This window comes from Lathamus discolor, chromosome 4, assembly GCF_037157495.1.
Source record: "Lathamus discolor isolate bLatDis1 chromosome 4, bLatDis1.hap1, whole genome shotgun sequence".
NCBI classification, from domain to species: Eukaryota; Metazoa; Chordata; class Aves; order Psittaciformes; family Psittacidae; genus Lathamus; species Lathamus discolor.
Window position 1 is genome coordinate 33,188,095 of NC_088887.1, and position 25,323 is coordinate 33,213,417.

The 25,323-nt window shown below is 41.0% G+C and overlaps 1 long non-coding RNA gene across 3 annotated transcripts; it reads right to left on the reverse strand.

The window, feature by feature from the left end:
• Nucleotides 1–4,527: 4,527 nt before the first annotated feature.
• Nucleotides 4,528–25,100, reverse strand: LOC136013286 (uncharacterized). 3 transcript variants are annotated; one of them, XR_010612212.1, is made up of 5 exons: nucleotides 24,994–25,100; nucleotides 15,536–15,872; nucleotides 11,747–11,889; nucleotides 6,665–6,759; nucleotides 4,528–4,926 (listed from the first exon to the last, which is right to left on the reverse strand). It is a non-coding gene; the product is annotated as an uncharacterized LOC136013286 (long non-coding RNA). The 3 variants fall into 3 exon arrangements; XR_010612213.1 differs by having other exon boundaries at nucleotides 15,536–15,636; nucleotides 24,994–25,096; XR_010612214.1 differs by lacking the exon at nucleotides 24,994–25,100 and adding an exon at nucleotides 17,949–18,032.
• Nucleotides 25,101–25,323: the final 223 nt, after the last annotated feature.

A 25,323-nucleotide genomic window follows, 5' to 3' on the forward strand; every position in this document is an offset into this window, starting at 1 on the left:
TGAGAATTTAGTTCATGAGGTATTTCAAAGCTATCTGGCCTAGATCCTGGTGGTTTATATGATATGAACAGAAAGTCACACTTGACTGAAATGGGAGTTCAGCAATAATGTAACCCCATCCACCTTTCCACCTTTCTAAGCACAGGAGACAGAGCACAGGAGGGACTCTTCTCAGGGCAGAGGCTGCAAGTTTGACTCAACACAGCCAAGAAGCTGGGTGGCCATTGAACAAGTCACGTCTTTTTTCTCCCACTATTCTGGTCCCACTTTCCTCTTCAGAGACAGGTCTTGGATTCTGCTGCACTGGAAAAAGCTGCTAAACTCCAAGGAGAGTCTGGAATCCCACGTGTGTCACAGATAGCTCCCCCTCTCCATGTGCATTCATCTGACTGTATTCTTTTGCCAAAATATAGACATGACTGTAGCCTTTTGTTTCATGTTGCATGGTTTCATTTTAACATCTGAACTAAGAATGACATTCTCATAAGAAATATGGCTAATCATCCTTGATTGTCTGATCAATGATCCATCTGTAGCAGGCTGTGCAGGCTAACTTATCCCCTGTGACTTGTCCATGCTCGTGTACAAATTAGGTCAATACATCTTGGTAAATCAGAAAACGATTGCTGAACATGAGGGAAATTACTTTTTATTGCCCTTCCTCTTTATGTTTTATTGTACATGGCTTGCCTGATGAGCCTAGTTGCCCTTAAAATGAACTCTAGATTCATTTTACTTGAACAGGGGACTAGCTTGTAAATCAGCAATCTCAGCAGAAGTTTCACTATAGCATATCTCACATGGTTGGACTTGGAGGGCTGCTGCCATCTCCAGCAGTCTGTTCCATTCATAGCACAGAGTAACCCTCAGCTGTATGTATTATCTCCTCTAGGGTTTAGAAAATCTAAGCTTTCTTGAAGACAACATGTGAATGTGCACACAGAGACTGAAAAGCATAGTAATCCAAACATTCATTTGGTTAACTCTGAGCCTGTTTCTTGGTTGTCTACTGGAGGGCGAAGTACTGTACCTTGGCATTGGGCTGGGTGACTGGGATAAGTACACTAGAGCTTCAGTTAGTAGAATGGCTGGATGTAGATTTGTTTCTCTGAAAGCTGACTTTGAGAGACATGTGATACAAGACATACATAGAAGAAAACAGGTCCATCACAGCCAATACTGGAAACCGTTCAATTTTTGCTGATTGTCTCAAAGATTTGCAGAGTTTACAGGTATACTGGCTTTACATTACAAGGTTTTGGTAGTGATGGGTGCTGCAGAGGCTGCCTCTGTGAGAGGAGGCTGGAGCTGTCCCATGCTGGACACAGCCAGTTCCAGGTGTCTCTAAAATGGACCCACCATGGGCCGAAGGTGAGCCCATTAGCCCAGCTGCTGTCACCTCTGTGAAAACGCCTACAAGAAAGGGTAAAAAACACAGTTTTGTAAGAAAGGAGTGAGTTGGAAAAGGTGTGGGAAGCAATCCTGCAGCACAAGGGCAGAGCAGAAGGAGTTGTGGGAGGGCAGCTGGCAGCTGGGCAAGGTAAATCACCACAACAGGTGGTGGATCTGCCTATGAAATACCTTTCCAATGTTCTTGTGTAACTGATGAGTTTGGACTTGTCTTCTCTCCCATTTGTTATGATTTCCTCTCTTTCATCCCCAAAAGCTATACAAAGTCTCTAAGACTCCTCTTGCCAAACCTATTTCAGTCTGCCAAACAATGAAGAAGCTTAATCCCTTACAACTCCCCTTCTCAGAGTCTCTATAAGGTTACACCCCTCTGGACCTGTGCACGTAAGGATGATTTTTACTACATTAATCTAGGGATCAGATCTGATTTTTAACAGAGTAAATCCTTTGTGCTCGTAACAAAGTCGTGTGTGAGACAAAAGAATTCCCTTCTTTAAACTGCTGTTGATTTTATTTTTTATTTTCACTCTATACTTGCTGTTAATCCTTTTTCAGAAATGAAATAATGCAGAAAAAATTTCAACATCTCGAGATCTCAACTTCAAAGACACCCTTGCTAATTAATTTTGTTATTTTTATCATTTACTGAAGTGAAATTTTAAGGCAGGAACCTAAGCTGTGCAAAGTCTCCGCATGACAGTGAAAAGGCAATGGCAAACCCTATATTCTTCACACCACGTCTGGGTGGAGAGCTTTGTTTTTCAATTAGCGTTGCTCACAGTTGCGCTAAAGATCACCTTCTAGAGCAGCTATGATTTTACATCAAATGTGAAAGTGGAGGTAAACAGCAGGTGTATCTGCAGGATTCATACATCCATCCAAAGTAATATTAAATTTATTGCAGAGGAGAGATGGAGCTTCTCAAAGGAGTGATAAGAAAAGCAGACGAGAGAGATTTGGGGAGCTGAGGAAAAAACAGACAAGACTGGTGATGTGAGCAGTGAAGGCGTGCAATGATCTGCCTGAGGTAGTTTTCTTTGCACCTCCCCAACTGAAATCTGAAAAGGAAAATCTGTTTGCTTCAACTCTACCTTAAGTGGCCACATGCAGACACAGCAGTAGGGTGAAAAGGTGGAAGAAATGCTAATTGTCCTCAGTGTAGTGCACAGTCCCAGTTCTGCAAGGCCCATTTTGGAGGCAGATTGTGGTGTAATGCAGAGTGGACAGAAGCCAGCACAACTCTCCTGATTCATTCTGAGTTCAGATATACTCTGGGACCTTCTGCCACTCCACTGCTTGCTAGCAGAGATTTGTTGCAGTTGCAGACAGCTTGAACTGGCTTTGAATCCAGAGCTCACACTCCTTTGGTCTTCTCAACATCCAGGATTTCTGCCCAAGAAAATTACAGGACTGCATCTCCTCTTCCTCTGCTGCTTCCTTATGGGCTGTGCAGTCCTGCTCTCTTCTGCATCCCTGCTCTCTTATTCCCCTCAAATTGCCAAGAAAAAGCCATGTACTCCCAGTTCTGCTTCTGAAGTGCCTGATTGCCATGATTGTAAAGTGATTGCTCTAGGGCAGGACAAGCCCAGAGTGCTCTGGGAGGATATCCATAGTCTCTGTTATACATCTGATTAAAGTAATTCAGCATCTTGGCAGCAAAGCAGCAAACCAACAGAGTGCAAGGGAAGCAGCTGATCATAAATGCATAGTTCTCTCTTGTGTCAGGACTTAGTTTCAGATCTGAGCAGAGGCAATCTGCTTTCTGCAGATTTACACTACTGCATCAAAATACTTACGGCCTGATCATCTCTTACTTGACGCTGTTCATTCTCTACTATGTGGGCCAGACTGTCAGGCCTCCAGTGATGCCTTGAGGTCACTATGTGCCATTCAGCCCATTTGATGGAGTGTCATGAAGGCAGATTCGAGGTAGCTGTAATAACTTTGTGTGCCAAATAACCTTTCCCACCTGCTGGCTGGGACCCATCTCAGCTTCCTTGATTCTAGGAAGAATCTAAAGACTTGATATGCAAATTGTGAATTATATAATCTATGGAAAAATTCCTAATGTATGACAGATGCACACTGATACAAAACTTGATCACTGTCATACAAGTCAGAAAGAGAACTGTGAAGAAATGGACACAATGGGTGAAGCACTGAAGAATTATGAGTGACCAAAGACTTGTCAGAATGAAAAGGTTCAAGCAGTGATAACCTGTAATAACAACACTGACTAACCTTCAGGCTCTGAAAGTGGTTGGAGCTCAACAGTATCTCTGTGGAAGAGCAATACATTGCCAGAACAATTGAGTTTGGAAGTGTTCAGTGTATGTGTGTCCTAGTCTCAGTCTTGCTGTTTGCTTGCTGTGTGTTCTTGAGTATGTTATGTGATCCTGTGGAGACAGAATTCACATTGGAGAAGCTCATGGAGGACTGTGTCCTGTGGGAGGGACACCCTACTCGGGAGCAGGGAAGAGTGTGATGAGTCCTCCCCCTGAGAAGGAAGGAACTGCAGAGACAACATGTGATGAACTGACTGCAATCCCCATTCCCCATCTCCCTGCGCTGCTGGTGTGGAGGAGGTGGAGAAAATCACGAGCTTGGGAAGAAGGGATCCCAGTCTGATTTTATTGGTAATAAATTCAGTTAATTTTCCCCAAGTCAAGTCTGCTTTTCCTGTGATGGTAATTGGTGAATGATCTCTCCCTGTCCTTATCTCAACCCACAGGCCTATTTTCTCTCCCCTGTCCAGTTGAGGAGGGGAGTGACAGAGTGATTTTGGTGGATACCTGGCATCCAGCCAGGGTCAACCCACCACAATGTCAAAGCTGAGAATGGCTTTTCGTGATACAGCTGTTCCTCATTTGTCTCACACCAGCATGGTTACTGTTTCTCCTAGTGAGCCACATTTTGGAACAGATTTTTAGGGCCTTAGAAATGGCCTCTAGAGTGAGAGATATGAAGCTCCTACATGTTGAAAAAATCAAGGGTGATCCGAAGAGCTAAAAAGAGGACTTCACATGGACTTCACAGGATCCAGAAGTTCCCACATAATGTTTTATAACTTTGGCAACATGTTGTGCCGCTAGGGACGAGACATAAAAATACAGCAAATGCTTTCCCACACAGAGGTTTATTATTTCAGCTAGGCTGTAATTAAAAGAAATGGGGAGGGGAAAAAGGGAAAGCACAAAACCTACTGCACTGAAAAAGACAGAAGAATTATGAAGTGGTCTTTCTTCTTCTCTGATCAGAACTTGTTTGTCTTCCCTAACTGCAGTCATGATTTCATTGCAAAAGTACCACCTCAGTTTTGCAGCTTGCTTGGGCATAGCAGGCCACACAAATCATCTCACAGCAGGCTGCATATGGGGAAGCGTTCCAGGGGAAGTGCCAGTGTTGTGCTAAGAAGTAGGAGTTTCAGAATCCCCATGTCCTCTTTTGCTTTTTCTGGTTTATCTGTTCCTTGCTCCACCTGCAGTGCTTTCCTGCTGGCGCTGACATCAGCAGGTCCTGGCAAATGTTGAGAAAAAACAACTAAGTTCAAAGCCTCCAAGCACACAGATTTTGTGGCTAGTGTAATACTGGTTTCACAGCAGTTTTGGTTGTTGCTTTGTTTTTTGTTTGTTTGTTTTAATCTTGGGGTCAAAATGATAAGCTACTTCTAGGAATAATATGCTTCTTTTAAAGCATTTCACTCTGTACACTTTTCACACAGATGGTGACATTTTCATTCATTATACTTCTAATTTTTCTAAGGAATTGACTACCCAAGTAAAAACGTCAAACCAATCACAGTGGGCTTGGGGCACAAATATTTCTGATAAAAAGAACATACCTGAAAGCTCCTGACTTTAGAAGAAATATGCATATAAATATTTAGAAAATATTTAGAAGAAATATGAAAATACAGAATGAAATATGAAATTAGAAAATATTTAGGAGAAACATGCATATGGAGAGTGATTATGCTTTTAAATGTATAAAGTCAATATTACCATCACAATAGAGATCATAGAATCACTTAGGTTAGAAAAGACCTTTAAAATCATTGAGTCCAACCATTAACCCAGCACTGTCAAGTCCATCACTAATCCGTGTCCCTCAGTGCCACATCTGCACATCTTGTAAATACCTACAGAGATGATGATTCCACCACATCCTGGGGAGCTTGTTCCAATGCTTGACAACCTTTTCAGCGAAGACATTTTTCCAAATATCCAATCTAAACCTCCCCTGGCACAACTTGAGACTGTTTCCCCTCATCCAAGCTTTCTACTTGGGAAAAGGGTCTGACACCCACCTCTCTACAAGCTCCTTTCAGGTAACAGTAGAGAATTATAAGGTCTTCCCGAGCCTCCTTGTCTCCAGGCTAAACAATCCCAGCTTTGTTGTCCTTCTCTGGACCTGCTCCAGCACCTCAATGCCTTTCTTGTAGTGAAGGTCCCAGAACTGAGCACAGTATTGAAAATGCAACCTCACCAGTGCCAAGTACAGCGGCACAATCGCTTTGTTAGTCCTGTTGACCACACTATTTCTGATACAAGCCAGGATGCTATTTGGCCTTCTTGGTCACCTGGGCATGTTGTCAGCTTTTGTCCAGGCAGCTGTCAACCAACACTCCCAGGTCCTTTTCCACAGGGCACAGCCACAGATCCCCACAGAAGAAAGAGTTTTTTAAAGCAGATGTTCTTTGAGCAGTGATGTTAGTGATATACTAGCACAGAGTAGATTTGCCAGGATTTCAAATTCAGATAGCCCCTCAAGGTTGTAAGCTCAGTGGGTTTATGTTTCTCTTCATACCTAATCCATTGGATCCCTGCTGGAGGCAGTAGAAGTGATGAAAAATTTTAGCACTAAGCTGGCAGAATAACCTTCCACCTCTCCCAGGGGTGTTAGCCTGTTGGAACATCATGCTCACAACATGGTCCATATCTGTTGTGACCTTGAGACTACAATTGGAAAATGACTTGCTGCTGCGTGAGCATTTGCTCCTCTGCACTTGAAAACACGTAAGCCTCACATCTGAGGAAATTATAGGAGGACAACCTCATTTGGGTGGGAGATGCCCATCAGTCAGAGTCACACAAAGCCACAGGGCCCTGGATGTGCTGGACATCCCAGGTGCTGGTGGAAACAACAGCACAGAGGTGTAGGAAGAGCATGCCTGAGGAAAGAGGATCTGCCAGCGGCACATGAGAAAATTAAACACAGGCCCTGAGGCTTTCAGCCTCATGTTTCAGCAACTCACCTATGGTGTTTCATTAGACTGTCTCCGGGCATCTGGGGTTTGGATAGTGTTTGTTCCTCATCATGATATTATTGTTGTAACTCTCAACCCTCAATCTGCAAGAACAAAGAGTCTGGGGGTACCAGGGTTCTGCATAGTACGCACTCCTGAAATCAGTGGAAATGCTATGATATCAAAATACTTTTATCTAGTATTTCAGTTCAATAGTTTATAATCTGTGCTCAAACAACCATGACAATAGCATTGTGATTTTGCATCTATATTGCTTCTTTGACCTTCTAGCCATTCAATGGTCATGAGGAAAGTTACAGTATAAAATTGCACTTGATTAACATTATTATGGCATCTGCATTATTCCTCATGTTTATTTTATTAGGGACAATTGGTCTAACTCAAACACTGTTAAGGTTAATTTCAATGGGTATGATGTATTGACTTGTTATCATCATATTCACCTTCCAGTGGATGAGCTATCTTCCGCTGGAAACCAACCTAATCTCATCTCTGACACAGTTTTGCAATTAAAGCAGCTGCAGTGATTCCAGAAAAGTGCTGCAGAAACAGATGAGATCCCCAGGCACAAATCTGGCTGTCTTTCACCAGCGATTGGGCTGATGCCTGGTGTTACTTCTGATGCATTTGCCTCAAAAAAGTTCAGACATTTTATTCTCCTACTTAGGAAGTGCCTAGGGAGTGAATCAGGGTGAGTAATCTAGGAACAGCACCAAAATCCATTGAATAAGATGGGGTCTCTGTGTGCATCTATCTTCTATCTGTCTGTCTGTCTCTCTCACATCAGAACCCCTTCACTCTCCTGAGAAGGACTGCCACTGAAGAGTAGTCCAGTGTGACAGCACTAGGGAATTGTTTCTATATATGTTATCCTACCTTGACAGATAATTTCAATGAATGTGTTTCAAGTTTTTTGGACCATCTTCTTTTCTGTTAGTGGAGCTGTGCTTCACTGATACCCAAAGCATGTAAATAATATGGTAGAGGAGAGAGCAGGTACACAGTGCTTTGGTTCTGCCTTTGGCTCTAGGATAGTGCTGTCTATCAGTCACAGCTGAGCTGCAGGTGTTTCAACAAACCTGGTTTAGTAAAGGAAGGCTCCTTAGCCCTCCTGGTGCTAAGTAAACAGAGTAGCTGCTGCAGACCCACTTTTGACAAGCTACTCTTGTTGCTCCGAACACATCAGATTGGACATTTATTTCAAGGTTCGGATAGCACAGCTTCTAGAAAGCTGTAATACAGGAGATTTGGAGAGGTCTCTTACAGCTGATATTTTGTTCATGACACTAGTCACAATCCAAACTATATAGCTTGCACATGTTATAATGTGATTCACAGATGGAATTTTTAGGAGTCAATAAATACCTTGTTTTGCCACTGTTTGACCTGATGGTTTAACCCATATGTATGAGAAATCTTAAGAAAATTGCTATTAGCGTTGAAAAGATTGTCCTAATCAGGAAGTACAACTGGAAATAAATGTGCTGAAATACTGTGAGAACAAACACTGTCCCTGAGAGTTCATTTACAGCAGTAACGGTGTTTTGGAAGGGATGTTTGCAGCGAAGATGCTCCAATGCCGCTAGTCTTTTGATTTTGTGTTTTTTTCTTTTTGGGGTATCCTGGAGCAGAAGTTGATGTTGGCCAATGAAATATTTGCCTGTGTTTAGTTCTTAGATGCTAGAACCATGTTCTACGAGCCGTGCAAGCCCAGGAGGGTTAGATAACGCCACGGGAGCCGGAGACGTCTGCGGGACGGAGATGCCATCTAGTGGAAACAGCTCCTGGATCTCTGCAGGAGGAGGGTGCGGGCAGTCATCGGCCCCCTTCCACGACCGTCGGGATATGGGGACCGCTGAGCCTCAACGACACTCATCCCTGAGCTGGGGACACACCGCGACACCGGACAGGGTCCCCCAAGTGCCAAAGCCTTTGATAAGCTGGAAAAAAGGGAGTGATTTGTGCTTTCCTTGATTCCTGATCTGCTGACAGTTGTACTGGAAACCGGGTTCTACTCAGGGTGCTTGAAACCTGGGGCTGAGAGGGAAATCCTGCTGTGGAAAATGCTGGGGAAGCCCAACCTCAGACACAAGGAAGTCCTTCTTCCCATCCCTCTCTTGTGTTGTCTCTCTAGGCTCATGACAAGAAAACAGGTTCAATAGGAACCTCCAAGTAGCCCATTTGCACAGGAAAGGTAATAGGCAGTGAATGTCTGTATCATCCAATGGATTGATATATGGAGATGATCAAGCTGGCTGTGAAGGAGCCATATTCTGACCCTAAAGTAAGGGGGATTGGGCAGATTTTAGCTTTACATCAGTATCTCAGTATGGCAATTTTTCTTTCCTTTTTTTTTTTTTAGCAAAGCAAGTTAAGAGCTGGTGCCATGATGCCTGCAAGATCAAATTAATCCACATACAACACAGAAAGTACTGAGGATATAGCTCCTTATTGTGCTGCACTGGTCAGGGTGCGGGAGGAAATGCTGCAGTACCCCAGTGGGCAGCAGAGATACGGGAGTGGTGAGATGAGATAGGAGGTGCCACTGGATGGCTCCAAAGCTAGGACAAAGTGCCTTGGAGTTCAGCTTTTCCCCTGCCATTCCCCTAACCAGATCAGTCTCTGGGAGGCTGCTTTTTCAACTTCGGTTTAAAGCAACAGAGTTTTGCTCTGGATTACTCATGAGCACCTTGCCAATGCCTGGAGATGCAAGATGTGAGAATTGGTCTTGAGGACAGGATCATTTCCATGTGTTTCTTGACCATTAAACAGGACCAGTGTTCACTCCCAATAGCAAAAGACAATAGCAAGGGTCACTGCACCAGGAGTCATTGAGAGCTTTGAAAATCCAGAGCATTATGTACAGATTTAGTCTTTATTCTTAATGCACAGCTATGAATGAAGGGATTATCATGTCCTTAAAACTTCTTGATGAAACCACATATTTGGAGAACAGAATGTGAGTGGCTAGCTCCTGAGATCACTTTGCAGATGTATAATTTAAAAAGGAAAAATCTTGCTCACCCGTTCAGCCAGTTCCTTTTCTTTCTTCTTCTTCTGCTCTTCTTTCATCTATAAATAGCCACTTGAGTGCCTGGTCCCAAAGCAGTGCTAGAGCAGCTCTTATTATTGGCAAAGCCTGATCATTTTGTCTACCGAGAGCTTAAATGTATTGACTTGAGTTGCAGAAACACCCGGATTCGGGGAAACTGTCCTGGATCTGTTGTTTTATTCAAGAGACAGATCTACAAGCTCTTTGTGTAGATCTGGAGGCCCCATGTGACTTCTTCTCTGAGGCCATTACACTGGAAACTGTCAATTTCAGCAGGACTGTACCTCCCTATGCTATGCAGGGGGGGGCTTGATATCAAGCCCACTCACCTGTGGGAGTCAGAAACTAAAAATGTTAATAGCATTTTGTGTCTTCAGGATGGCACTTGTAGAACTTGGCCTTTCTTTTCTCAGGTTGATCAAAACTACCTCTGCAGTTGAATATATTTGGACGATGGAATAGCTTCCCAGCTCCTTGGAGTGCCATTCGTACTAATGAAATTTTGCAAAAGTAATCCATTGCTGTTCATGCCAGAACCTCTCCATTGTGGTAAAGCCATAGCTCGTAAGGTGTATGAACTGCTTCTCCCATGGCTGCGCTCCAAAGAGTTTGGTGTTTCACATGATGCTGTTAATGTCTGTTGAGCATAAGATGCCCTGTTGCATAAGACAGTGATTGTAGCCCAAGATCTGTTTGCTCTGTTATCTGCTATAGCTGAGCTTATGTTACCTATGGTACAAGCAAAACTCCAGAAACCAGCTGCACCACAGAATGATGTGTGGCTGACATGGGTTGTCAGCAACTGGCTTCTTCACAGTTGGCACAGAAGAAATGTTTAACTGTTAGTATGAGGGAGACTGAAAAGTATTAAGGGCACTAAGTACTGTTCTGATGGGCAAGTCTGCAAAAGTGGTAAAAATTATTTCCATCCCACTGATGCATGCAACTGAGTCACTGTCAACACTTGTTGTCCAAGAGCCTAGATGTTGTGGGGTTTTTCCAGTTCTCAGTTAAGAGCTTTGTTTTGCTCAGTGCCTGCTGTAGTTCACTCTGCAGCAGACTCTTTCTGTGTGAGAGGTGTTATTTACACTTCACTTTTTGTCTGGACAGCAGGGACTGTTTCCCTCGGCTGCTTTGTTTGGTTTTTGCAATATCACAGCTCTTCTTTATTCCTTCTGTGGCTATTTCTTTGGTCTTCTTCCTTCTCTGCTGAAAACATACCAATGCTTGGCCTGGCCATAAACTTGCCAAGATGTTTTTCAGAGACGATCATTAGTACTTTGTGTACAGAGGGAGAAAAACATAACAAGAAAAAAGAAACCAATGTTTCTTTTTTTCTCCTTTCTGGAAACATTAGAGTATAAATAGAAGGGAGGAATTTTCATTATTATTATTGTTATTATTATTATTATTAATTATTATTATTATTATTTTGTTGCTATTACTACTCCAAAAATGCAGTAGTCAATCCTAAGCTGATGCTGACGAAAAACAGAGAAGTCTTCAAAATTACTGCAAAGCCAAAATGTTCTGAAGCCTAAGTCATGTGTATGATTCTGTCCAGTATGCCCAGCTGGGTCAGTAACTAGGTAGAAGAGCTGTCATGACATAGTCTTTTGAATCTTTGGGAAAAGTCCCTAAGAGCAAAGTAGTAGTAATAATAACATCACCCATAAGACATTGTCAAATTCTCTGTCAGACAGGCTGCTTTGAACCAGAAGATGCACATGGATGCTTAAATTTTCATGAATCTGGATGTTTTCAGCAACAGCTGTTTTGCTTCTATTGCACGCACTCCATGATGCTGACACAGACTAATGCTCTTCACCGACTGGTGGCCCATACGTTTCTACACCCACTGCTGATTAGCTAAGTCTTGTTTTACTGTCACTGTGGCTTATATAAACTTCAAAAAGTACCAAATTCTTTTTCTCAGTCTCACAGCTTGCTCTCATACTTTGAAGCTTTCTCATAGAGGTGAACAGTGCTATCTTAGCACTCTGGGTAGATTGTCTTACCTTACAGACTTTGCTTTGATACAAGTAAATTTTCCTCTCTGACAGGAGCTCTGTCAGTGGTTACAACAGCAATTCAGATCCTGCCAGCCTTGGAGTAGCAAGAAAAGCAGCTGGGTGGTGCACATAATATTTTCATCGTCATTCTGTTTCATGTACATTAACAAGTAGGGAAAGAAAACATGGTAAATTGATTTTATTTATTAGATAGAAAAGCAATTTGTGATTAGCAGAGAATTCCTGGGGAGATGGGAGCGGGAATGTGAAACTTTATTGAAAACAACAGCAAGTTTTGCTTTGCTTGCTTCAGATTTGTTAATGATGCGGTTAGTACTACCAGAGCCAAATGCCACTGTCTTGAAAACCATGGATGGGTGTAATCCCAAGTGGAAAGAAACATCAGTACTCCCTCATTTGGGGTACAACAACTTTTCATACCTCTACTTTGTATAACTGTGTACAAAAGTCACTTAACTGCGTCTAGATGGACTGGTGTTCTGGGGAACCACTTCAGGCTGCAGTGAGAAATAAATGTTCTGAGATTTGAAAACCATCCTGTTTGATACTTCTGTATCCTCTCTGATCATTGCAGAGTCCGTTTATGCATGAAAGATGTACGTTATGTGTATGTCTGTGTGTGAGTGTGTTTTTTCTGTTATAAATTCTTAAGAATGGGTGCAAGAAATAGTCTTATCCTCCAGCTAATAGTCAATGCAGAAGAAGGGAGTGGTTATGGAAATAGTGGGTTCTCCAGTTTCCAGATATTTTGACTAAAAAGGTAAGGGGAAAAAAGTGCTTTTATTAAAATAGGAATCTTTCAGCTATCAACAAGATTACACACACTTTTATGCTTGCTATAGAAAGATGAATCAGTAGCTAGCTTATAAAAAGAAAAATAATAGGAATACTTCATTCATCTGACTTGCTTTTATTTCTACCGAGCCATCAGAGCTAATAGAGAAGGACATTGGGAGGTCTAGGTGCTGCTTTTGTTTCTCTGTTCTGCATAGACTGTGCAATTTCTGGCATACTTTGCCATGTCAGAAATGGAATAGAAGTGCTTTAAGAGCCTCTCCTCACAAGAATTCCTTAGCAGCCTTAGCCGTATCTGCTAAACAGGATTTTCTCTGGATCTTACCCAGTAGTTGAAGGCCTTAATAAAACCTCACTTCTGTATGTATATATGCATGCTGCATTGTAAGTCTTTCATCATAAAGTATGCCACTCTTTTTCTGTGACTGCATAGAAGTCTGCCCCTGATAGGAGACACAGCAGACTTTTTTTATTGTTGTTGCAGGGCTTGTTCCAAATCCCAGTAAACCAATGGAAACTTAAGCTGGGAACTATATATCTGGGAGAACAGCAGATCCGGGTAGTTAATTACTCCATCTCTGCTGGGTTAACCAAGAGAGACAGCCATTTTAAACACAATGTTTACAGTATGGATGGCCAGCTAGCCAGGTTTGCAAATCTTGGAGGGACATACACTGGAATCTGCTAAGTTGCATGGGATATATCTCTTTTTCTCTTTATCTATACTGAAAAGTCAAAGAGTTTCAGTATGCTGAAGCAAGTAAAATTCGTTTCCAGTTGCAACAGACTTCTCTTCAGAAGCTCAACTTTCATGTGAAGAAAAAATCATTGAAAGGAAATTACACTAGCTGTTCAAGCTAAAAAGAGGCAAAACCAATCCCTTCAAATCCAGTTTAAGTGTCACTCCTGCTATGTATTTCTCTCTTGTTGTAAACCCTTCTGTAACATTAAATTTGTGAGGTGTATTTTTTTATTAGTTCACTGACCATGTCTTTCTATAGAGGCCACATTTCTATCAGTAAATTAAGAAGTGCCATGAAACATTCTCAGATGCTGTAAATTTGTCTCCTATTCAGTATGGTTTTTAGAGCAGCCCCTAATAGGGTTTTAGTCTTAGACAGATAGGGCTTTCCCAAATGTCTCTTGGTCTTCTTTTGGAAGTTAGCATGTCCCAGAGGCAGTTCCCAACAAATAGTTTGCATATGGCTGAGTTGGCAGAGAGGCTGAGATTAAACAAATGTGGCTTTTCCTAGACTTTTACCTCTGGTTCCAGAGAATGGTCCTGAGCACTTTGAATTTATCAGCGTGCATATAGCAAGTGTTCTACATATGCATATGTTCACCTTCTGGAAATAAGAGCAGTATGACTGTTGACTTTAAATTCTACGTTTGCTACTAAATATTGGCCCTTTTTGACTAAACTTGCTCTGTGTAGAGCTGCCCTCGCCGTTTGGATTCGCACATGAAGACTTATTTGCTAATCAGGATGGCTTGAAGTTAACACTGGGTCGGCTTCTGTCTTGTGCATTTGCTTAATGCAGTCTATTTTTATAGAAAGCAGGCGGGACCCCACAGACTGTATGCCTCGATAGAAATGGTTCCCTGAGGAACAAAGCAATGACAAACCTAATTCAGGAACTGTCTTCCTGCACCACACCCAAACCTTCCCTTCCCGCCAATGCGAGAAACCCCTTCATGCATCTGGGTTTCTTAGAGAAGAGTGGTTGCTTACTGTGACTTTGATCTCTTTGGTTAACCAGACACAAATGCAAACCTTTCCATGAGGGGAATATCTGCTGCTCACTCATAAATATTTCACATTTTCTCTCTCCCATAGTCCGCTAGTGCTCTGGGCATTTTAAGCTAAGAGAAAGATTAAAAGGGGTTGAGCCTTTACTTAAGCATAGCTCATGCTTTATTTGACTGCAGTGCATGTGAAGGCATGCCTACCTCCTCACAGGATCAAGCCCTTAGTGTGGGAACATGGGCAAGACTCTTGATTCTCTGTGTTTAGTCAACTGTGACCAGACTGATGCCTTCTGCATGGGTCTTAAAAACATGGATCTCTACTGCAGAATGTGCGTAAGTTAGATGCACAGTTGTTTTTTTTCATATATATTGACAATAAAAGGGTATTCAGGGGATTATAACACTTGTTTGGAAACCTAAAGCAAATCTACCAGAGTTTTCATCCAAACCTCTGTGGGTTTAACATCCATTAGTGAGAAATAATGCATAACCAGCAACAAGAAACAGAAATAATCTGTTAGCAACACAAAGTGGATTTGGGAGCAACACTGTAAATATGCTAGACCAGGTCATTAGATTAAAGATGCTTTTTTACAGAACAATGAAATTGGCTGAGTATTGAGTGTTTACAGTCCTCCTTCCAGAAGTTTATTACTAATTTTGTAGTGAGATGGATTATAGCTACACTTAGAACAACATAAATCATAATGGTGGATTGCTAACTGGGACTATTTCACTTTAGGTAGAGACATTATATAATTCACAGAAGGAGGATTCCCATTCTTTTAAGGTGGTACAGTCAGCTTGGTTTTATGAATCTGCTTCACAGGGGAGAAGGTGGGAGTTCTCTCTCTTCGCCTGCCTTTGAGTTCTCCAGACTGCTTTGAAAGTATAATAACTTACTTGATTTGCACCAACATTTATTCTTCTATTTTTGCAATTTAATCTTTGCAAAGCTTTAAAATTTCAAGGTGAAATTTTTACAAGGTAAGTCCCATTCCACCGTGCTTTTTCAAACTACTATTCAAGCTTCTAGACTAGGCTGGTGAGGTAGATGCCAATGAGGTAGATGTCTAAATTAGGCAGAGCTGATTGCCCCTTGGAGCTTCCTGTCTGCACAGAATATGGAGAGAGCAAAGATCACCAGTTTATGCAGTTAATTGGATATTTTAGGTAAGATGAATCCCAGCCTGGTATGGACTGTGAGGGGAGATTGTTAGGTGTACTTACCTACTCATTGCTAGGATGGTGATACATCTCCATGCTTCAACTTTCCGAAATGTCCATGGAACTTTCTGCTCTTCAGAGATGGTAAATAACGGTACTCTTCTCTGTAAATAAAGACTGGATGACAATTTGAAAACTAGCTGTATGTTTTACTGAATTCTACTTTTCAGTCTAAGTTCCTGGCAAGTGAAGGGAAGGTTTGGGATTTTGGTTGAGATAACAGCAAGCTTGGCAACAGCAGGATCATTCTGAGTGTCCTGGGCCTTGTGGTTGTCCACCCTTGAACTCAAGATCCAGGACTTGGGCCAGGAGTGTTTTATGTCCCCATCTTTACCTTCATCTGTGGAGTAGAATAAGCAGGATGCAGGATTCTGAGTCTTTGCAGGTGAACATGAGCTCAAGTATGAATCTTTCTCATTTCTGGAATCCGTTCTTACTGAACGGATTCCAGATGAACACTTTCATTCCTGGCCATAATCTAAATCTATGATGGAGTGAAAATGATTTTTTATTTTTTTTTTCCAGCTGATTGTAATATCAGTCTGTGAAAGTACCATTCAACAGTAAGTTACTGTAATTCCTTGCTGGCAATGAAAGCTTGATTTCTTTAGATGTTTATTTTTAATATCTGAGATAGCCAACTTTCTTAAGAAGTCTCAGTTTATGGTAATTATGTTATTAATTTCTAAAAACAAATTGTTTAGCATTTGGCTTTGAAATCAAGGAATTATACAGCACCACAGCCTCATTGATCAGGCTAGAACTGCCTAGTTGAATACAGCATTTAAAATAACAAAATAGCCTACTGTTTCTCTGGTTTTCCTATGAATTATTTGCACTTCTGGAGGAGATTAAGTGGAAGCCTTAAGTAATTAGTATTATTCATTCCCTGTCTAAAGCTGAAATTATCTCCCTGAATTTGCTATCCAGGCTGTGATTTAGCAAGTCATTTAAGCATGTTGCCAACATTTAAATATGCAAGAAAGAAGTTGTTTATTGACTGAAGTCCTCACTAATTCTGGACTTCATACCAGAGAGACTACTGAAGAATTCTAGATAGTTTTCATCAAAGGAAGCCATGGTATTATTTTATTTCAATTTATATATAAATAATAGCAGAACAATGACCATAATGAAGACATTCCTTCATCATCTAGGGAAATCACAAATTGTACATCATTCAGATACAGTTCTAGCTAAAACAGTTGAAAGAAAGTGAGCTATAGGTCTTGAAGCAGTAGTGACATGAAACCCAGACATAAAAGATGAGAAAATACTTGAAAGGAAATTATAACTTAAACATATTGCAGAAAAAAAAAAATACCCAAACCAAAAAAACCCAAACCTGAGAAAATTCTAAACAGGTACGCACTGCATAAAAAAAAAAAAAAAAAAAAAAAAAGCACTTGATAAATGCTTAACTGAGGGAAATTGGCTTTGCTATTTTTAATTTTTTGCTAAATTCAGTAACCGTTCTTAGCATGGAAGTGACTGTTCACTGAGCAGCAGAGCAATCACTTTTCCTAGTATACAGACAGTAAACAAAGGAAACGCATCTGAAGCTGTGGCCCTGGCCCTAAAACCTTGTCCCTCTCCCGATATCATTAATCTGCCCTTTACTGATTTCAGGAAGTGGTAACATTTGGTAAAGAGATTTACAAGTTAGTCAGAACATGCGACTGCCAGACATGCTCCGGGATAAACATGATTCCCCGAACATCCAGAAGGTGGCACAGATGTAGCAAGCCTGATGTGGGGAAGCCTTTAAATGCCGTTACACAGGACATTGTATGCTTGTACTCGGCAGGGCCACACTAGCAAATATCAATACACAGAGAAAAAGGATAGAGTAACCAGTTAGTGAGGAAAAGTGTAAGGACTTTGACTTGCACAGCTACTGGCAGAGTCAGAGAAGGGATGGAGCCTACAGAAAGCAAAGGGTGGCCAGGTGGCTGAAGGAGGCTGCAAGGGGTGGAAGGGGATGGAGCAAAATTCAGGTTGGCTGCAAGGGAAACACAAGCCTTTCTTTAAGAAATAGCAAAGGTTTCTGTCCCCCACGGTTTTTATGTACAGCCATAAATGTAGTTCTTTAATTTATGGGACAAACAAGTGAATAGGAGATAGTTTTGTGGCAAAAGACTGGCTGCATGTCTGTAAAACTGCTTTCTGCTCTGATAATGTAGGAGCAGGGACAAGTCGCCCAGGGTTGGAGTCATGCAGTAGGACAAGTACCACAGCCTAGGCTGTCCCCAAAGACTCTCTCCATTGAAGTCTGCTCTTGGAAATGCTGTTATTTCTTACAAAAACATTCCTTTTGTGCTTGGAGGTCATGTGCAGTCTTGACAGGTCTGAGCACTTATCCCATGGCTAAGCCCTGCTGGCATTCACAGGTGGGCTGTTTCCAAACTCAACTCACCTGTGATCTGCTTGATCCAACAGGCCTTCCTATTACATCCCTCTCATTTGGGCTTCAGCCAAAACCTGGCTGCCAGGAAGGTGCTTATTTTGTAGCTAATATCTCAAAGCCAACCACAATGAGACATTTGATTTGGAATGGTCTGCTGGGATATAGGAAAACATCAGGAAAATTAAGCTTTCTCCAAAGAAATACAGTGTTAGTAGAAAATTACCAACCAGCACTCCTGATACATGGTATCAAAGACCCCAACCTTTGTTATGGCCTGTGACACTTCCTGTGGTAGATAGCTAAAAATACCTGGTGATGAAAGAGGAGCCAGTCTAGTTTAAGGTGATAATTGTAATTCTTGTGAAGACTAAAACACAAAGAAGAAAGCAGATAGTTTCTTCTCCTGTCTTTTAGCAGCAAATCTCCTGTTCTGAAAAACTATTTCCTTCTTGGTTACTCGAGCATCACCTTACAGCACAGTAGGAGTATTTTTAAAAAGCATGGTTTCATTATCAATCTAGGATATCAGTGTCAGACTCCCCTTCTAAAATCAAAGTGTTTAGTGTCCTTCTCTAACACTAATACTGAAGTTTTCAGTATCGGATTGATCTATTTGTTAGTGATGCTACTTCTTGTTACAGAAGAGATTATAGATTCTGAACTGAGAATAAAGAATTGTTTATAATTAGGGTTGCAAAACCTGTTTCTATATTCAGGAGGCATAAATGCAGTGTTTGTTCCATGGAAGAGGAAACAAATTTCCACTTCTTTGTCCAAATGGCATAGAGCTGGCAGTTCTGGAGATAATTAACCACAAGTAACGAAAAAGTCTTTCTAATTCTAAGGTTACATTGTACTTCTTGTTTTTTTGGTTTTTTGTCCAGAATTCTTATGCATAAAAGACTCTTCAGTTCATTATCTTGGAGCTAGCATAAAACTAAATGCCAGTTAAGTTATTTTAAAGATATAGTTGTGAAATAAAACTTAATTAATGGTCATATTCCAGCAAATCATATAGCTTCTTCCATGTAAATATAACCATCTGGCCTTATAACCATCTTGGGCTGATATATAGCATTCCCATCATATTCTGGCTTAGACCAATTGCTTCGAGTTCACTTTGGTGTTTACTGCTTGAATGACTGGGAGGAGCATGGTTCCCTCTCCTGCCTTCACAAGCTTTTTCCCTAATGTTTGTTGATTGACTTGTTACATTAAGTTTTCATCATAACTAAGTTTTGGTTAAAAGTTCTCCTGAATCATGCTTTCAACCCACCTATGGATAAATTGCATATGTGCAAAATGCCTCTGTAAAGCCTTTCAAGTAACTCTGACATGAGCATGGTAGGATTCACACAGCTTCAGGACAAGAAGAACCATGTTTGCTCTCCTGCTCATGGATAACTGACTTGGGATAGCTTGAAGAAAGCTAGTCAGAAATAACATGACAAAAAACTATCTATAACCTTTAGCAAAGTCACAATCTCTATCTAGCCAGATCTGCCTCGCTGTTCCTGTAAGTAAATGAATGAGGATGTGTTAAGTAATAAGAAAAAGAAGCCATGAGGAAAAATTTAAAAGTTTTTCCACAGCATCTAAAAGAAGTTATCGAAGTAAGTGCTAAATGTCAGCAAAGTGATGTCAGCACCACTAATACAGTTACCATTGAACTGTAAACCCTGAAAGCTTTCAGTTTCTGCAATAACTAGAACACACACAGAGAGAAATAAATGGAAATACAAGGCAACAGGATTAGTTTCAGACAGACAGCTGGCTGTCTAGGCTTCCCCCCCACTTCCAGTAAGGTAAAAGGTAATACAGCCAGCCCCTTTCTCACCCTCTTTAGAAACAGAGATTTAGCACAAGATAGGGAATCAAGAGTTTCTGAAGCCAGTCCTTCATCCCTCTGTGGTCTTGCCTGTGAGGGGACATGGCATGGCACTAAACAGGAACTCCAGTAGATTAGTTTGTCCAGTCATTAACTGCCTATTCCCATGCTAACTTTTGGAACTGTGAGGATAATCTTGTTGAAGCTTAGACAGCACTTTATGCAGCAAATAATTACCTCTGTTATCCATTAGCTTTGTGAAAATGGAAATAACTCTGCCAACAGAGACCTGTTTTATAACCACATCTTTTTTACTGAGTATGCACGCCTTGGTGCTCAGTTAGTTAACCGCAAATCACCAGTAAACTCATTTTTTTTACTAACATTAACAAAGTACTTAATTTTAGCTTTCTGCCTTTCTGTAGGCTAAACTTTTCTGTCTGAAAAGTCTCTTCATAAAGCTAAACTCCCTTGCTTCTCAAGTCTCTTTTCTTTGGTGTCTGTGTTTTAAATCTCCTACTGCATGTAAGACTTACCAGTGTGTAGTATGTGGTCTATACAAAAATTCCTAAAACATAGGATCTGAATTTTAACCTGCAAGGAATTTAAACACAGTCTCCTCCCCAAACAGTCTTTAAGATTAAAACAGAGTATTAACTTGATGCAGAGTTTAGAAACACATGCTCTTTTCCAATCACTTAATTCAGAGATGGCTTGATGTACTTTAAATTTTGGCAAAAATTTATGTTTACTGCTTGCCAAAATGCTGCAAATACTCTCCTGATAGTGAATGGAATGTTGCTCACCCTTTGAAGTAATTTATTGTTATAAATTGTTATAAATAAACCACTGACTCAGCACTCCTAAACAAAGAAGGAATCCCCAAAATTTAACCATTTCAAGTAGAACAGTTGCAACGGCAAAAAAACTACCTTGGGAGCTTGTGTACATAGCTGAGGAGTCAGTGGCTAGAGAAGACAGTTAGCTAAACAGATGAGATTGCAACCTCAAAGGCTAACAAGAAGTGGAAAGCACAGAGATGACCCCAGGAGTAGTTCAAAAGGGTAATTCTCTTAGGAAAATGGTCATAGAGGAAAAAGACCATTAGTGAGCGCTCCAACCTGTATGGGCATTTTAGATCATCTCAGGAGCATGCTGAGGTGTGGTGCACAAAGACAAACAAAAGTAGAACAAATTAGCCACAGACACCCAGTCAATTAAAGAAATTGCTGCCACAGTTAAACCAAATAAAAGAAAGCTGCAGGCAGGTCAAGACGCTGTTCAGGAGGAGCAAGACCGAGAGACCTCAGTCTTGAGGCTTTGCAGACTGCAGACTTAGTACTGATCTTATGGCTTGTGTGTCGCAATGGCAATACTATAGTACAGGACTACATGGTTACAGTTCAGGGAGAGTCAGGGTTGCCCAGGGCCTGTTAGAATTGCTCAGCCCCATCCAAGCTCAGAGGTAGGAAACTAAAAATTCCCCAAAGGTGGTAAGTACCTTTCCTCTTTCTCTCATGCAGTGGTAGGAAGAAGCAGGGTATATTATTCACTGACATGTCAATGTGTTGGTTTCTTGAACACAAATAAAATAAAGGGCTTTTGAAACTTCTCAGAGCAGCATTCTGAAAGCAGAGAAAGAAGGGCTTTGGTAGCCCCTCATTTATTAAACCCTACCGGCTTTTGGCTTAGGAGGATCACTGGGAGCATGCTGTTGTGCTGAGCAGCCTCAAGCTCTTTAGGCCCAGCAGACAGACAAGTTTGGTGATCTCACATCTTCACTGCAAAGTCTGTTCTCAGATGTTATCAGCCACCTTCCAACGTTTTTATTTCCCTTTCCTACCACCAGGATCTGAATACCACAGCTACCTCCCCACAGATTTCTTTTAAATTCCCACATGCACCTCTGACACACTCAAATTAATTTGTTTGCTACAGCTTGGGAAGCCCAGATATGGATAAATACGTAAAGATTAATTGATGCCCACATAGTTAGCAAAGCATTTAGGCATATACTGCTATAGAGTTAGCTTCCCTAGAGAAGGTCACAGGCTTCTGTGTCTTGTTGAACAAGACGATACAGTAAGTACACATGAAGTACCTGCTCAAATTTGATACTGAACTAAGACCTTAATTGGCAGAAAATCTACATCTCAGTCTTGAACCTTTTTATCTACAAGAAAGCACTTTGGCTGTAATGAGAGAAGTCATTGCTCCTGGAGTTCAATTGTGCTTACTGCAGTCAAATAACATAACAATCACAGTCATGAGGGCACAGTTGCCGCTGGTTAAACCAGTAACAGTTGCAAATGATCATTCATATCCAAGCAGTTATACTAAAATAGAACAGAATCTGGTTCAAATTCAGCTCCTTTGGGGAAAAATGTAAAGGGGAGAGAGAGCTGGGAGCTGAACCTATGGACTACAAGGGCCAGAGGAGGGTTCTTGGGTAGGAAATATGGATGAAGGGACATTGCTAGAAGAGTGGCTAGCTATCACACACTTATGCAGTCCCAGAAATTAGGGATACCCTTCAGAAAAAAAACTCCTGGAAATCTATTTCTTGACTGTCAAGAAGGAATTCACAGAGACTAAAAGGTGGGGCTGCAGAATCAGTGTCTTCTGAGTACTGAAGTACTTCTGAGATGGCATTCAGGATTCAAGGTTATTTGACTTTTTATATAAAGACATATTTTGGTACAGCAAGTGTATTTGACAAAATTTAGATTAAGATATAATGGATTTGGATAGTATTAAAATGCATCCGTACCAGGAAGATCAATGAAGTTTTAAAAAGTAAAAGAAGCTGAATTTTGTCAAGGTCTTATATAACTATGCATGCAATTATAAATGCAGAAACTCTTATCCCTTAGAATGGATGATAGAAGAGGTAGCAGATGTCTGTCTTGCAAAGTTTATATGTTACTTGGCAATGATGCCTTTCCCTTCACGAATTATTGCAGTGTGGAGTTTTCTTTTGTTGTTAGAGCACTGTCTTGTTTTTTCCCAGATGAAATGTTGTATCAGGAGTGTTGAACAAGTGTTGTGTACCCATAGAGTAAATTATCCAAAGTCTGTTAACTTCTGTTCTCAGGCATGGCATAAGGGCAGTCAGGCCCTTATACAGCTCTTTCTTCACACTCCTCTTTGGCAACTGTACACTAAGGAAAAGGAAACAACTTCCAAGCACAAACTGAATTTAAGAATACTTTAAAAATTGCAGTGCAGTCCAGTTAAGGAAAGCTTTCTGAGCATGTACAACTATTAGGGAAGAAAGCTCCTGAAATGAAGCACTATTGCAGATTGCAGGAAACTTTAAACGTCTGTGAGATGTAGACTCTAAACGGAACTGAAAAGGACCCAAACCTGTGAAAATACCCAGTCAAATCACCCAGACAACTTTATCTGGGCTCCTTCTGGTGCTGCCTTAAGCAAGAAAACAGAGCCCCCAGGCAACCTTATCCAGGCATCACTACAAAGTCTTGTTTCATTAGTAGTGATCTAGTGTCAATACTGCAGCCTGGGGAAAGCATCGCCTGGGGAAAGGCATAGGGCTCTTTTAAGATTTGCTGTGTGGTACTTTCACCCTGAGTCTCCCACAGCTGCTGCTGTTTCTGAACAGCCTTAGCTTCATTAAATATACTGAAATGTTTGTTTCATTGGGGTCTGCACAGGGCATCTGAGGTTTCTTCTTATTGCCTTGGCATACAATATGTATATAGTAGCCATATCCTGGGATATAATAGGTTGGAAGGAGCTGAAGTGCAGCTGCTGTCGAACACTCCCTCTTTGGAGGTAGACAACTACTACTGTGAACAGAGGGAAAAGTAATCTTAGTTCCCCAGAGCCTTTCCTCCTCTCTTCTCACAGTCCACAGCTCTACTGGCCTTTCCAACTTTTCAGTGAGATGAATTCACTGCTTTTCTGTTTAGCTTCAGATAGGGGTCTCAGTTGCCTGCCTTCTCTCTATTTCCTCCTGCCAGCTTCCTCTCTCTCCAGTGTACCATTGGCTTAACCCTCTTTTAGTTTCTAATACCTTCTGTAAAAGAAAAGGAACATGGGTTGCATTTGTCCCTCTCACATACTCATAGTGTTCAATACTGGCATTAAGTTTACAGCTCCACACTGATTGTCCAAATAAAGAGGACCCACCAGCCTTGAATTCCTTATGAGTTACCTCCTGGAAAATTAAGCTGTGGGAAGTTTATAATGACAAAAACCACAAAATTCTCTTTGCTTTCCATATACTAAAGAGGAAAAAAGGGGGGAAAATTTTTCCTTCTGTTTTGTTTTAAATGTCCCAGTGTGTGAAGACATCAGTTACTCCAGGCACAAGTTGAAAGGGGGTTGAAAACACAAAAGCTATAATGAATGTCTAGACTTAGAATCACTCCCAACACCTTAATGTTACTGTCCATTTATGGGAATGAAATGGGCATGTCCTCGTTCATTCAGCAGCACATTCCTCCACATTTTCTCTTATTTGTTTTACTCCACACAAATGAAGCTCTCTAGCCATTTTACAGACATATAATTAGACAGTTCCCTTCCTTTTAAAACATTTTCATTGAAGTGTCTCAAAAGGCATAGGACTAGGGCATGATTTTTATAGAAAGAAAAAAGGATTGACCACAAGGAGCAAATTAAAGCGATAGTTAAAAAATGAACTGCTAATTCAACCACATCTTCAATGGAAAATTCATATTACAATGAAAACACCAGCATATTTCTTTCCCCTTTGTGAGTTTAACTTGGAAAGCCACCACAGCTTTAAAACTGGATGAAAAGCAAAGAGTTTTGGAGTGAGAATTTCTAGCATCTGTTTTACTATGGCAGCACTACAAGGAAAAAAGCCCTTCTGTTAAAGATAGCTGAGAATGTTTGTCTCACTTTTCTGACCTTGATCTTCATGTTGACACTGAGAAAATTTGATCACTATAGCCTAATTTATTTTTTTTTTACTGCAAATTATACTTTTACACTTTCTAATTATTTCTGGTGTTATTTGAGAGACGTTTCCAGGACCATGGTATGACAGTCAGGTCTTGCTTTTTTTTTTTTTTGCAAAAAGTTACAGGATGTATGGTTTGAAAGCTGTCAAATTAAATAAAAATTATGCTACAGTTTGAACTGGCAATTGCATTCCCCAACTCCCTTGCCTGGTGCTAATTTATTCTGAGATAAAGGTCTGATTCAGCACCTTCTGCTGTAGCAAAGCTTACTCACCACTGAATTGAACGGCCATTCATTCGGGTCCCTATGATGATGGGCAGATCCTGACGTCTTTATTCATTCTGGCATGCCAGTGAATGAGCCAATGAACAGGATTTGTTCTCATGCATTTATAAGAAGCTGGTTAAATCCTCAGTTAACCTCCGGACCTGTAATTGCTGAAGAATGATGCAGGAACTGTCAGGGCAACTACTTAATGGTAGGAATTAATCCTCTGATTACTGAACAACTGACTTAATGTACATTTTTAGGATTTTTCTCACCAGGAAAGGTTAAAAAGTAGCAGCATACAGTTCATACATAGTAAAAATCTTACTGATGTGT